The 14,730-nt window shown below is 35.3% G+C and overlaps 1 pseudogene; it reads left to right on the top strand.

The window, feature by feature from the left end:
* The first annotated feature begins 7,800 nt into the window (after positions 1–7,800).
* LOC106773444 lies at positions 7,801–14,294 on the top strand (annotated as a pseudogene).
* The last annotated feature ends 436 nt before the right edge of the window (positions 14,295–14,730 follow it).

Below are 14,730 nucleotides of genomic sequence, written 5' to 3'. Positions count from 1 at the left end.
GTCACTTCCTAGTCTATACCGCATTCCTAATATGCAATCAAATTTGTATGGGCCGCGACAGCCCATCACCGCTGCATTAACTTTAAAAGAAAATATGCATTTCCAAAAGAAATTTAATCATCACCTCTGCAACACTAAATCAATCACCGTTTCAATCATATCCTTTTTTTCTCAAAAAAAAATATTCAACCTTAAGACAATGAAAGCCGCGTGTGCGTGAAGTTCAGCAAGGCCGTGACACCACTCCATCATCAAACCGTAACATCACTAAATTAACTGCAGCAAGAGACGTATTCCATTTTTTAAATGCAATAAAATGATATGTGCAAGATGAAATCAGTCCATGTGCCAGCCGTGACAGCATTGCTTTCTCCATTTTTAAAAAAATAAAACGCTCACTAGTACAAAACAGGCTTTTTAAGTCTGTTATTTTGGGCTTTTTAAGTCTGTTTTACAACAAACTTAGATTCGGCAGACGTAAAATTTAAGTCTGTTGTTGACCAACAGACTTAGATCTTCGTACACAAATTTAAGTGTGTTGTGACCATAACAGACTTAAATTTGCTATATTTTTTTTTTTATTTTATTTGTTTAGTCATTAAACCAAAACCTGAAATACAAAAAATTTTCCAGAACAGAATATATATTTCCAATTGTTCATGTCTAATACATAATAAAGAGTTCCAAAATCAAAATAAACAAGATGTCTAACTTCAAATTTGTAGTTTAGAAAAAGTCTAACTTCAACTTTTTAAGTACAAACATAACCAAAATCAAAACTTAAACAACACCTAATCAAAATCTAATCTCCACGTTGTAGAAGACAACTTGCCCATTCATGTGTTATTTCGGCAATGGTCTCTTTCAATATTGGTGATGGATCATTGAACACCTAAAACAAAAAATGTTATTATGTAGTGGCGTACCTAAAATCGTAGAACTCATGCATTAGTTATAAGTGTTTACCTCTTTCCAATTATCATAAATTCCCGCCTGGATGATTGCTTTGATCCAATACATCACGTAGTACCCACATTCCCATGAACTAATCTGTCTATTGCACTACAATAAAAGAAAGGAAAATTCATATCGTATAACTTGTACACATAATAATTAATTTAATAATTAAATAATATCTCACCATAGGATATATAATTTGAACTTGCTTTTGCCTGTTCCTTTGACATAAAAAGTTTGTGCCACCCACAACTCTGGTTAAATTGATGACAGATTAGTCATAATTGTTATATACTTATTNGATGATATNAAAGTTGGAACATTACCCTTGAATTAAGTTCTTNAGTTCGTTGTTGGGTTTCTTATGAAGAGAACAAAACCAGACAACAAGGCAATCTTCAGGAATGATCACTATTAGTTGCCAATGNGACCTACAATGAAAGATAAATGATCAGGTAAATAATTACCATAAATTTGAAAAAAGAAAGCTAGATTTGGTAAGACTGACCCTTCAATGTATGGAGCCAAGTAAACACGCCTTTGGGAGCTAGACATCCATGTTTGCATGTATTGTTGTATGCTAACCTTTGTGCTCCCAGATTTTTGAATGGCTTGGGGCTCAAGAAATGCATATACATGTGACCGACTTTGCCCCACACTCATTGTGTCCATATACCTAGGATAAAGAATTATAAGTTAATTGTTGTATATCTTTTTATGGTAAATATATGAGATATTACTACTTACATGCACCATAGTTGGATGATAGAAATGTTTAACATCCGTTCTCCGCCAATCAACTCAAATACATCATTGAAGTTAATGTAAATCGGTAACATATTTTCGAATCCAAATACTCTGAAGTCCGGATGTACTATTTTTTGTTTTTTTTTCAACCTAGGCAACATGGCAATAAGCTTTGACATAGGATCATCATCTTCTTCATCTTCCATGTCATGATCTTCATGAGTAGTAGGATCTTGCACTTGCTTTTGACGCTGGGATAACAAATAAATATATACAAAAATTTAGTTCATTAATTTATAAATTACATAAAAGATTTATTAAAGAATAAAATACAATACCTGTTGTTGCCCAATGTATGGCAAGATTAGATTTCTAGGCCAAGCCACAAATGTGCCTAAAGCCTCTCCTACAAATTGAACTTCTGTAGTTGGTATAGGAAGTTGTGAATTTGGATCTCTAACTTCATCAACCACGACACGTGTGCAATCCTTCGGTAGAGGAGCACCATGAATGGTTAACCCTCCTTCCATTTGTCGTCCAATTGCAACCACACACAGAGGATCTCCATCAATATATAACTCATACTGAAAGGCTTGATCAGTAGCAGAACAAGAGCCTTTTGTGCTGACTGGAACTTGTTCAGGAAGTTCATCCGCTTTGTCTTGAATTAGTTGTTTATTCCCAACTAGGGATAAGATCTTTTGCTCTAAAGATCTCTTCATTTCAATCATTTTTTCTTCAAACTCTAACTGCATCTTCCTAAATAAACATACAATGATAAACTAAATTAAAAGAAAATATATGAATTAAAATATGGATATATAATGACACATCATGACACTCCACATTTCAATCTTTCATTAATTTATAAATGTCACATAAGCAAATAATATAATTACTGTTGTATCATCCAATAACAATGAATTTGCATGTAGTTTCGCCCCAAGATGTTCAATCATCAATATAGCCCACATACGTAGGGTTGGGCACAATTCAACAAACTGTACTAAAATTATAGTTAACTATATTATATTGTACTTAAAAAAACTAAACTTGTTTTAACTAAAAACTAGTTAAACTATTTTACAATTTAGTTAAAACGAATTAAACTTTACACCAGTTCACTGCAGTTAACTGTGAATCACATATTTTTCTCTAACTGAGAATTTCATTGCCAAATTTAAAACCCTCAAAGCTAGGATAATTGTGGCTCACGTTACAGATTAGATTCATCGATTTTTCTTCTCTGTATCTCTCTTCTCACCAGACAAATTGCAGAAGTAATGAAAGGTGAAAGTGAGTAAAAGAAGAGTGTATGAAGATAGAGATTGAAGTAAGGTAGAAAAGAGAGAGAGGTATGGTTCAGAGAAGGATTGGATATTCATGGTGGTTGAGGGAGAAGCCGAAAGAAGAGTATGGAAAGAGAAGATGATCATGAACAGTGTAGTCTTCGAGGGCGAGACGAGCATCGAAGAAGACGTAGAAGACAGGGGAAATGAGCATGAGGAAATAGGTGGTGATGGGAGCCATGTTGTGAAGAAATAATTGAAGAGCTTCCTCAAAGTTTAAGGAGAGTGAAGCAAGGAGTCTGCAATGCATAAATGGTTAAAAATAAGAGAAATGAGTTTAGTGGGAAGAGGACAACGATGAAAATTACTAGTACAGATGCTAAGTGTTGGGAAACAGGTAGGTTTCGTTTTAACACCAAGAAGGGGGGTGAATTTGTGGGTTTTCAAAATCAGAGTCTTTTCATAATCTTTGATTCAAAGTAGAAAACTTTACAAACTTTCTTGAATTGCAAGTTATAGAAAATTTAGTGCAGCAGAAAATCAAAGTAGACTACGCAGATAATAAAGTCGACTGAATGTAAAATTATAGGGATAGAGAATTCAAAATGCAGGTTTTTATACTGGTTTGGCCTCAATGCCTACATCTAGTGTCCTTCTAGTACCAAGAAGCAAATGCACTATAATGGTCAAGGTTTTTACAACAAGGCTTTTATAGAAGACCTCCACGTCAAAAATATAAAACACCTCTCTAACCCTCTAACCAAAATATAGGCAAACCACACAACAAGACTTGCAGAAAGATATCCCCTCTCCTGCAATCTGCAACCCACTTTGAACAATCCTCAAAGTGTACCAGACTCCATGAGTCCAACCCCTATAGTCACAACAGGTAACATCAATCACTACGGATGCCAACAACAATCTTGATCAACCCAGAAACACCTCAATTGTGAAGATTCTAGTCAAGCAGTAAGCGCAACACAATCCTCCTTCAAAAACTCTTCCAAGCAAGATCACAATCGTCTTCTTGATGAGTTCTTGGAGCTCTAAATCTCAGAGAATCAATCTGAAACAGAATATGAAATTGTTAGTTCATCAAAAGTCTCTGAAAATAATCAGGTCTCATATATTTATAGATTTCTATAAATTAGACGCTCCTGTAGTCGATTATGCTACTAATAAAGTCGACTGTATTATAAAAGTTATAACAGTTAAGACACAATAGCAGCAATTCATTCAAACAAATTAATTTCTCAATCAATTCAGTTGAATAACATTCAATGCTTAACTAACTTTAAAAAATATAGCTGTTACAGTTCATAAGCATAACAGAATTTCAAATCAAGCAACTAATACAGTTGAATGCGTGACCCATAATCATTTTTCAATTTAAAATCTCACATAGCATTGTTTCTGAAAATCTATGCATAATCACGAGCTTAAATCGACTTCCCCCATAATGAAGTTGACTTACAGCTTGCAGTAATGCAACACAATGTAAGTTCATAAATGCGCATGTGGTTTTCTTCTTTCAAATCAATGCAACCAGATATGATATAACATATACAAGCTCAGTAAATGTGCATTCACATATCAAGATAATCACATAAACATGTTCAACAATATATCAATCAATAAACAATAGAACATGTAACACATCAATCAACATGTGTTATTAAAAATGTGTTGTCATCATAAAAAACCAGAGTGATATAGATATTGTATTATCAACAATCTCAACACTAAAGCTATGTTATGTAGCCAAATCCCAATGTGTATTATGTGATTCTGTGTTATGGATAACTAAACTATATTATAGTGAATTTAAAACCAGTTAACTGAATTGTACTATATTGTAAGTGAACTAAAAAATAGTTCAATTCAATTACTTTGAATTTTTTTTTAGTTCAGTGCAGTTTTTCTGAACTTATTTATAGTTAACTATAAATTTTTATAATGCAATGCAGTATAGTGTACTTTGCCCACCCCTACTCATATGTAGCTTACCATTCAAACCAGTACAAGTGTCACTTCCTATCACTTTTCCAAAGAGTTTCACCAAACAAGTGCACACTTTCCACCAAAAGATCTTCACCTAAAACCGAGACACACACTTCTCATCCGCATCATCACATCACATATGTAAACATCATGTTTACAATAACATATATTCTATTTCATATTATCAAACAACTACATAACTTAAACTCACATACTACATACAATATAAAAATTACATCATATTCATCCAACCAACATTCTAACATGATCCATAAAACCATACATGATTTCATAGCCTAATTCATCACAAAATAATATCAACAGAAGACATCCTTTCGTACAAAACCACTTGATATATCTAGATAAAGATGACTTTGATAAATTATTGTTTTCATTTTGTTTGATTTCATTTTTCGAATACATGCAATAACTGAATAACAATAGATAAAAGATAAGATATAAATCATCGAAAAAAAATAAAATTATAAATTTACAAAATTATAAAATTTATCTTATGGTGAAAAAATTTCAACAATATCAAAAGGGTGAAATACATTATATTTGAATCATATTTTAATTTCTTATAATCAAATTGTTTTTATTTTTAAAATATTTTGTTTGAATAATAATAATTAAAATATCACATTTTAATATCCAAGCTGGGTTAGCACCCACTCTGCGTCTATAGTGAAGAAAGTATTTACCTGGTGAATGGAGTGGTGCAAATAGTAGTAGTAGAGAATCCCCTTCCTCTCACCGCGCCTCCCTCCTCCCACTACCTTCCTCCTCCCTGCTGGTCACCCAATGAGACAATCGCCCTTATCGATGCCTACCGCGACAAGTGGTATTCCTCGGCTACGACAACCTCAAGGCCACCCACTAGCACGAGGTCGCTAACACTATTGCCCACCGCTGCCCCAACGCCTCCCCTTCCAAAACCCCCATCCAGTGTCGCCACAAAATGGAGAAGCTCCACAAGCACTATCGCGCTCGCTCTACTAATGCAAAATAGGCTTTAAACGTCAGTTATTTTTGACTTTTAAAGTTACCATCTGAACTAACGTTTATACGGGTGACGTTAATGAATCGTCGGTTTTCTGCAGGTTCGACGTCGATATAGATGTCGGCTTTCTACAGGGTCGACGTCTATAAATACATCCCGCATTGTAATAATCGACGTCTAGGGTGACAATAGACGTCGGTTCTTTAGCTGAACTGACGTCTATGCGGGTGACGTTTGTCATTACATTAACCGACGTCTATAGTGCCCATAGACGTCGGTCATTACATTAACCTACGTCTATACCAATATGTGTTTTGATGCGATTTTCTCGTGTCTTGGGGTAGCCTAGTAGCACCTCCTTCCCCTGCTAGTTTCCTCGTAAGAAAAAAAATGAGTCTTTTTGACTTCTCATGGCATTTCAACCCTAAGACAAACTTGGGTCGTTGCCTAGGTCCATTCCGACAGCCAATGAAAAAGAATAAGGTGAGACGTATTCCTTTCCATTGGCGGTGGAAATGGCTCTAGGCAATGACCCAAGTTCGACTTTGGGTTGGAATGCCGTGAGAGATCCAAAAAAGTAAGTTTTTCTTACGAGGAAGCTAGCAAAGGGTGGAGGTGCACTACGCTACCCAAAGACACAAGAAAAACCGCACCAAAACACATTGAAAATACATTTTAATCGGTTCAAATGAGAGATAATACATCGAAGATTACTTTAATTGGAGAAAAAACAACTTTAAATACTTAAAAGGAGAGGAAACTTACCTGGAAATGCAAAGCAACCGAGAGAAAAGGCAAGTTTGCAAGAAAAGGCAAGTTTGTCGAAGTGTTGGTTCGCAAACTGCTGGTTCGCAGGATTATTTAACAAGAAATTAGACGTTTGTTATACATACAACCGACGTCTATAATCGTATAGACGTCGGTCGCCTGACTAATATGGCGTCCATGTGATTTTAAAATTAATATTTGTGTTATATATAGACATCGGCTTGGCGGGATGAGACGTCTCGTGGGGGGAAACGAATGACTTTTCACATACCTGGTAGGATTATAGACGTTGGGTGCTGAGGCAACTAACGTCTATAATTGTATATAGACGTCAATGTGGCAGGATCCGATGTCTATAACGATGAAAAAGAGTGACTATTCACCTACCTGGCAGACATATAGGCGTCCGTTAGCAGGAGCCAGACGTCTATATGTCTGACAGGTAGGTGAGTACCATTAATTTCCGCCATATAGACGTCGGTGCCCCCGCTAAACAGACATCTACAAGGTTGAAAGAAATGACTTTTCACCTAACTGTCAGAAATATAAACGTCATGTTGGAATGTTCGACGTCTAAAATACTATAGACGTCAATGTGGTAGGATCCGATGTCTATAGCGATGAAAAGATTGACTATTCACCTACCTAGCAGACATATAGGCGTCAGTTAGCAGGAGCTCGACGTCTATATCTCTGATAGGTAGGTGAGTACCATTTATTTCTACCATAGAGATGTCGGTGCCCCCTCCGAACCGATGTTTATAAAGTTGAAAGAAATGACTTTTCACCTAACTGTTAGAAATATAGACGTCAGGTTGGATTGCCCGACGTCTAAAATACTATAGACGTCGGTTATCCAGCTAACGGACACCTATATTGCCAACTTATTTACGAAAATGCCACCGGTCATAAATATATGTCGTGCTTACCCTTAACCGACGTCTAACGTGTGACGTTAAACAACATATTTGCATTAGTGCTCCCTCCCCGTTTTCCGATTCAACTTCTCTCGTCCACTTTAAGCTCATGCACTCCATGGAGAAAGGTTCCTCTCTTGTCAAACCCGAACACGATTCCAATAGTAACAAAGATGACGACGACTACGACGATGATCAAGATCTGTACTAGGAGATAAACTAGAACGACCACACTCAAAGCTTGAACATGTTGTACAGGAAACAGTAGTGTTGGAAACAATTTCCCCAATTTTTAATTCCCTTCACTTATGATTACCTCTTGTTTCGGTGGTTCCAAAATTTGTTGGTCGATTCAATTTTATGTTTAACATTATTATTGGTGTGAAGAGTGAAGAATTGAAAGCGAGGCTAAGAAAGCCAGAAGATTTAGCAGAGCGGAAAGTGTATCAAGAACTTGTGAAGGATATTACACCGCCTAAGGATGTTCCGGAACCATTTTCTTCTTACAAGGATCAATTAGGGTTTGTTAACTTCTTCTTCACTTTACTTTACCATGTTGATACATGTATGAAATGAATTTTAATTACAATGCACTAATCACTATGGATGTTAAGAAGTTGATTATGCCGTATTTGAGGTATTCAGGGAGGGGGCGTTTGAGGGGGGAGTAGCCGGAGGGAATCAACGTTGAAGACGGCGGTCAGGGATGGGGACGAAGGTTTGTGGTTGAAATTGGTGACGAGGTTGTGACGTGGACGGGGATGCAGATAAGACGATGCCAATGATGAAGGGAGAAAAGCTGGGAAAGATTGACTCAGTGTCAAATCACATGGCACTATCGTTAGCCAGCTCCATTGATTTTGGAGGACGAAAAATTATGATTTCCGTAAGGAGAAGAATCAAATTGTACCAAAGTTTGAAAATAGGAAACAAAACAAAATCAATTAATAGTTTAGAAACTAAAAACATATTTAACTATTTTTTATGAACATATTTGATTTTCTATACTTTTTTACTATGAAGACATAATCATTCAATTATAGTATCACTATATTCATTCTTTTGTCTACATCTTCCTAAAGTAGAAAAATCCCCACATGTCTTTTTCCTGCCAATTTGGACCCTCCCTTTACCATTTCCATGTGGACGTCAAAGTTTATAACTTAGACACTTTAGCCTACATTTAAACCTATCTAACGGAGTTGCAAGAAGTTTTAAAATAGGAATGACAAATATACTATTTTACAGATAAAATTTATTGGTATATGCATATTTGCATCAATAACAAATATTTTAATATTTGCTTATAAATGAATTGAATATAATTTCATACGACTTGTATTTATGATAGCCATTACTTTCAAAATAATAAAATAAAAATTTAATTTATTTTTATTAAATTTACTTTAATTAAAATTAAAAAATATATATTTTAATAGGTTAGATTGAATTAAAATTAAATTTTAATATATTTAATTATTGTATTATATTTTATATTTTCTTTTAATTTTATTTAGATTTTATTTTAAAAATTTATATAAAATATTTTTTTTAAAATATATGCATATATATTCATGGATATTTACAGATTTCAAAAAACCAGTGAATATCTTTTAGATTGGTATCCAATGAGTAGCAAAAAGGATAACAAGTAGACTTTTTTTTATTGCGAGTAGAGTTGTAAATATACGTATATGATCCAACCGGTTCACCTCTTATTTTAGATATATCAAATACATCAAATTGTATATTAATGTGTTGGTTAAAAGTTCTTTTTGGTCCCAGTTTTAGTTGGAAAAATTCGAAATGGTCCCCATCATTTTTTTGTGTTCAATTTGGTCATAAAAAACGTAATTAAAGTTTAATTTTGTCCTTTTCACTAACACCGTTTAAATTGATAACGGAGCCATTCTGAAGTGTCATTTATTAGCTTACATAGAGTCCTACATGGCATTGAATTAGGATTTTTGAAATAATATTTTTGAATTTCTTTGGAATGCCTTCTCCTGACCTAGAATGGGGTCAAGCCTCTCCCCTCATTTTGCGCTTTCAAACCCAACAGTAGACACGTCTCGCAGCTCTCTCTCGCACAACTCGGGGTTGGGGCTCGCACACCACCGCCTCCATCCGACGACCACCGCGCCACCGCCTTCAGCCGGCCTTAGCGTCGCCAGCGTCACGGTGCCCCACCGGAGCCACCGCCGGCTCCATCCTAGGTTTGGGTTTGCCTCCAACTGAACACCGCCTGCCACCCTTTCGAGCTCAGCCATCACGCCACCCTCTCTTACTGTTTCGGCGTCGCCGGCGACGCCACGCTCATCGGAGTCGCCACCAGCTGTGGCGTAGTAGACACCCCTTTTCAAAACCTCCCCTGCGCCAACCGCTTCAAGACTAAACTGAGAGAGGAGCGATTCTGGGGAACGCTACTGCTGCTACTGCTTGGAAGGCGTGATCCAAGGGAAGGGTGGAATGAATTCGAGATCAGATGAGGAACAAGGTCATTCGATACTTTGTTTTGGTGTGATTTTTTTCATTTTTGCTTCGTTGGGGAAGAATTAAGGGGAAGGTGATGTTGATACGGTTTTGTGATGCAGGTGTTATGGAGAAGAATGGAGATGGACATGGTTCGGTCCTTGCGTGTGTTTCTTTGTGAATTGAAAAATAAATGGAAATGGGTGTTGAGTGAAGGTTGAAGGTTGACGATGAAAATAGGGTTGACAATGGAAATGGGTGATTTTAGGTTTGTGTTGTTTGATTCAACAGCGTGCCATGGTTGTAACACTGTATCCCCTCCCTCTAGCTCTCTGTCTTTCTCTGTCGGTGGGATGAAGACGAAGACTCCAAGAAAAGGGGTCTTGATTCAGTGATGAGCCTCTTTTGCCTACGCATCTCCCATGACAATGCCACATAGGATTGATAAATGACACTTCAGAGTGGACTTACACATTTTGACAGCAAACCGTTATCAATTTAAACTGTGTTAGTGAAAAGGACGAAATTGAACTTTAATTACGTTTTTTAAGACCAAATTGAACACAAAAAATGATGAGGACCATTTCGAATTTTTCCAACTAAAGCTGGACCAAAAAGAGCTTTTAACCTAACCTAATGTGTTTAAGTCTATGAAATATAATAGTAATATTTGAAGAACATCACAAATGGCCATTTTCATTATCTCTTTTGAAGATTGTGTATTTATTATACAGCGAACAAAGGCTTTCCACTTTAGACAAGACAAGAATCCTAGTATGAAAAATGTAAAAGGTAGTACATTGATACGCCAACGTGTCATCTACACTCATATGACACGACCAACCTAATATTTTTTTTAAAAAAAGTACATTATGAATGACGGTGAAAGTTTCGTTCTTGTTTCAGCGGTGAATGAAAAAAAAAATATTACTCTTTATTTTATGGTTTGAGAACCAACTTTGTATTCTTAAACCCTAGCTTTTGCAAAATTCTCTCTCCCCATGTAAGACCCAAAGACCTGGACCCGAGCTTACGATCCCTACAAGAATCTTGATGCTCCAATTCGAAACCTTTACCACCTCCCAACCTCGCCGGAGTTCCTCTTCGTTGAAGAGGCCCGCCGCAAGCGTCGCTCATGGACGAGAACATCACCTTCTACGTCGGATGCGGCTACCTGGCCGGAGATGTTGGCGGTGCGGGCTCAAGACTCGTAGAGGGCGTCACGGCCTTCGAGTCCGGGGACACAACGAAGCTCCGAATCAACCGCGTCCTGAACGCGGCGGGACACTCAGGTCGGGTCTGGGGAAACCGGTTCGGGATACTAGGGTTACTCTATGTCGGAATCGAGAGCAGAGTCAAGGCGGCAAGAGACGCGGACGACGTATGGAATAGCGTCCCAATGGGGCTCGACACCAACGCACTGTACCGGGCGGCAAGAGGGGTGAGATCAGCGGCGGTAGCCAGAGCGGTGGGCGGCGCTATGGTGGGAGTGGTCGTGGCGGGGAAGCAAGCATTGAAATGATGTGCATCACCCGGTTTGAGTGCGAAACAAAACCTCTAATATCTTTAATTATATCAAACTTTTAGGGATAAAGAAACAACACAACTTACAGTGTTAGAAAATGATTGTAATAGTTATGTCAAACACGGTAGTGTTGATGGTAGTAACTGAACATCTTTTGCAGGTTCAGGGTATTGCTTTCATGCCATGTTTTTTCACTTTTACTATGGCTGCGGATTCTAGTGTGTAATTTATTGAGTCACCTTGTGATAATATATAGTTTGGGATGTTACTAAAAAAATTGTGATTCTTTTGCCTCTTTTTATGTGATGGGCTTTGCTGGATATGATTTTGAGTGAATACCAAACCTCATCTTGTGTTTCCTTGGTTTGCTGGAAACATTTTGGACTGAAAAATCTCATTTTGAATGTGGTTTTTTGTGTGACTGAGATATCATATCAGAGTTCATTATAGTAAATTTTGTTAAACTTATGGTACTGCATAAATATCTAGTTTCATCTGTGAGGGGTGTGATGGAATTCTTACATAGATTAAAAGTATATTTTATTTTTCAAACCGATTTTATGAGATAAGTTAGACTTAAATTTACTATTATTACCTTGTTCAGAAAAGGTTGTTTGTACCTCATCAAATTTTTTATGAATTTTGGTATCTTTAATGATATATTTTGCATGTTTCATTTTTTCTTACCTTCCTCAGCTCTCATTGCAGCCTTGTACTTTGAAGGTATATTAGTAAAGTTGATTATGGCTTGTAATTAGTGATGATGTTTACTCTTTTATGTTTGAATATGTGCTCAAAAGAAGCCTTGTACTTTAAATGTATATTAGTAAAGTTGATTATGGCTTGTAATTAGTGATGATGTTTACTCTTTTATGTTTGAATATGTGCACAAAAGAAGCAGTTTTGAGAGTAAAGAAAGTATTGTGGTTATAGTTTATAAATGTGTTTTTGTTGAGAAAATCAATGGTGTTGCTTGTGGCAAAGCTATCTATGTTCAGACTTTTTAGATGAAAGTAAAGCAAAGGCATCATGGAGATGGCCTGAGAGGAAAAGCATAATCTTGGATATGGTAAAGGGGTTGGCCTATTTATGGTATGGAGTTCAACCTGCAATTTTGCATAGGGATATCAAAGCCACCAATTTTGCATAGGGATATCAAACCTGCAATTAGTATTTGGGGATTTAAGGTTTGAAAAAAAAAATTAACAAATTAATCTATGTAAAACACTTTGTTGTTTGCTATATTAAAATAAAATTGTGCAGAAAAATGGTTGTTGTTTTAGAATAAAATTCTGCAGAAAATGGGTGTTGTTTTGACATAAAAATATTGCAAAAAATTGTTGTTATTTTATACTACAATTTTGCAGAAACCTTTGTTGTCTTTGCTATAAAACCCCCATAAAAACTTTGTTGTTTGTTGTCAAAAAGTTTTTCTATTAACTATTATAAATGTTGTAAATTCCTTGTTGTTTTTACACCAGAAAAGTCTTTTTGTTGGGTTAAAAATACTGTATAAAACATTGTTGTTTGTTGTTGTTTTGACTCTTGTTACTACCATAAAATCCTTGCTTTTTTAGTATAAAAGTGCTGCAGAAAAAATATCCTTCCTGTTTTGGTTAAGAAACTTGCATAAAAGACTCATTATAGTTGCTGTAAAATCACATGTACATAAGTTTAGCATTGACCATGGCTGTTGGATTATCGTGCATGAAATGTGATGTTAATAGATGTTTGTGGTGGTTTAAATAGGTGATTTATATATATGAAATTGGTTGTTCGAAAACTGAGTTCATTTGAGTAAATATACAATTCTTGTTGTTAATCTTAGATGATGGATTGATACACTTAAATGTTTACTAGAAATTAAAGGTTATTATGTGAGAATGGATTATGGTGATATTATATGCTATGCTAGTATGGTTTTACAGAGTTATATGGTATAATTGTGATTTTCTATGTTGATTAATGTATAATAGAATTAGTGACGAACTTTAAATGTTACGCTAAAATAGTCATTGTTTAAAATATTAATTGATTTACTAATTTTATGGATGCAATTTTTATATGTTAAAAATATTATTGGGTTGTGTGATATAAGTGATGTTTCTAATATTTCTTTATTGTGTAGGTATGATTGTGGTATGTTGGTGATTAAATATATGGAGTTATGGAACCACATACCTAAATTTGACGGGAATGAAATGCCCGATTACACAACGGTTTATATTATTTATGTATATCTTTATTTTAATATAATTTATGATAAGAGATTTATAACTTTAATATTTGACAAGAGTAATGTTATTGCAGGAACGATTACAACTTTTGCGACAACAGATGGTTGATTTGTTTGTCAGTGGGTATTATATGAAGAAAATGTTCATCGAAATACGGTCATGAGGTAGGAGAATATGAATAAGAAGGGGAATAGTTGTAATAGAAGGTCAACATGATTTCATTGATGTACATATGGAACATGTACTCAATGAAATATAATTGATTAGGATACAATTTTTGTTATTGGTTTTCAGGTTGTTTACTTTGTATGAAGAATCTTGTACTATTTAATGTTTATGAATCTTATTATTCAATATAAAAAGCTTCATGGTTTAAAATATAAGTATGGTTATATATAAAAGTTTGGATGCCAACCGTATAATAGTCCCTACATTTACAGGAGAAGGTGATGGTTCATGGTGATGAACTTGATATAACCATTTACTGCACCAAAGAAATTGAGTAAAAAACATAACATTTATTATATAACCACTTACTGCATCAAAAAAATGTGATAATGGATATTGAATTTAACCCCTTCTATTGTTGTACCGAATCCCTTTTAGAAATAATCACATATGAATGAATAGATAATCACTTACTACAACAATGAATTTGTTGAAATGTATCCTAAAAAACTACAAGAAAATTGTTCATAAGCAATTTAGTAAAAAACCACGTAACACTTATTATATAATGACTTACTCTACCAAAGAAATGTGATGATTGATATTGAATTAAACAACTTTTATTCTTGTACAAAACCTCTTTTAG

Source organism: Vigna radiata, chromosome 9 (genome assembly GCF_000741045.1).
Source record: "Vigna radiata var. radiata cultivar VC1973A chromosome 9, Vradiata_ver6, whole genome shotgun sequence".
Lineage (NCBI taxonomy): Eukaryota > Viridiplantae > Streptophyta > Magnoliopsida > Fabales > Fabaceae > Vigna > Vigna radiata.
Note: the sequence above shows the minus strand (reverse complement) of the source record. Positions and strands in the feature narration are given on the sequence as shown.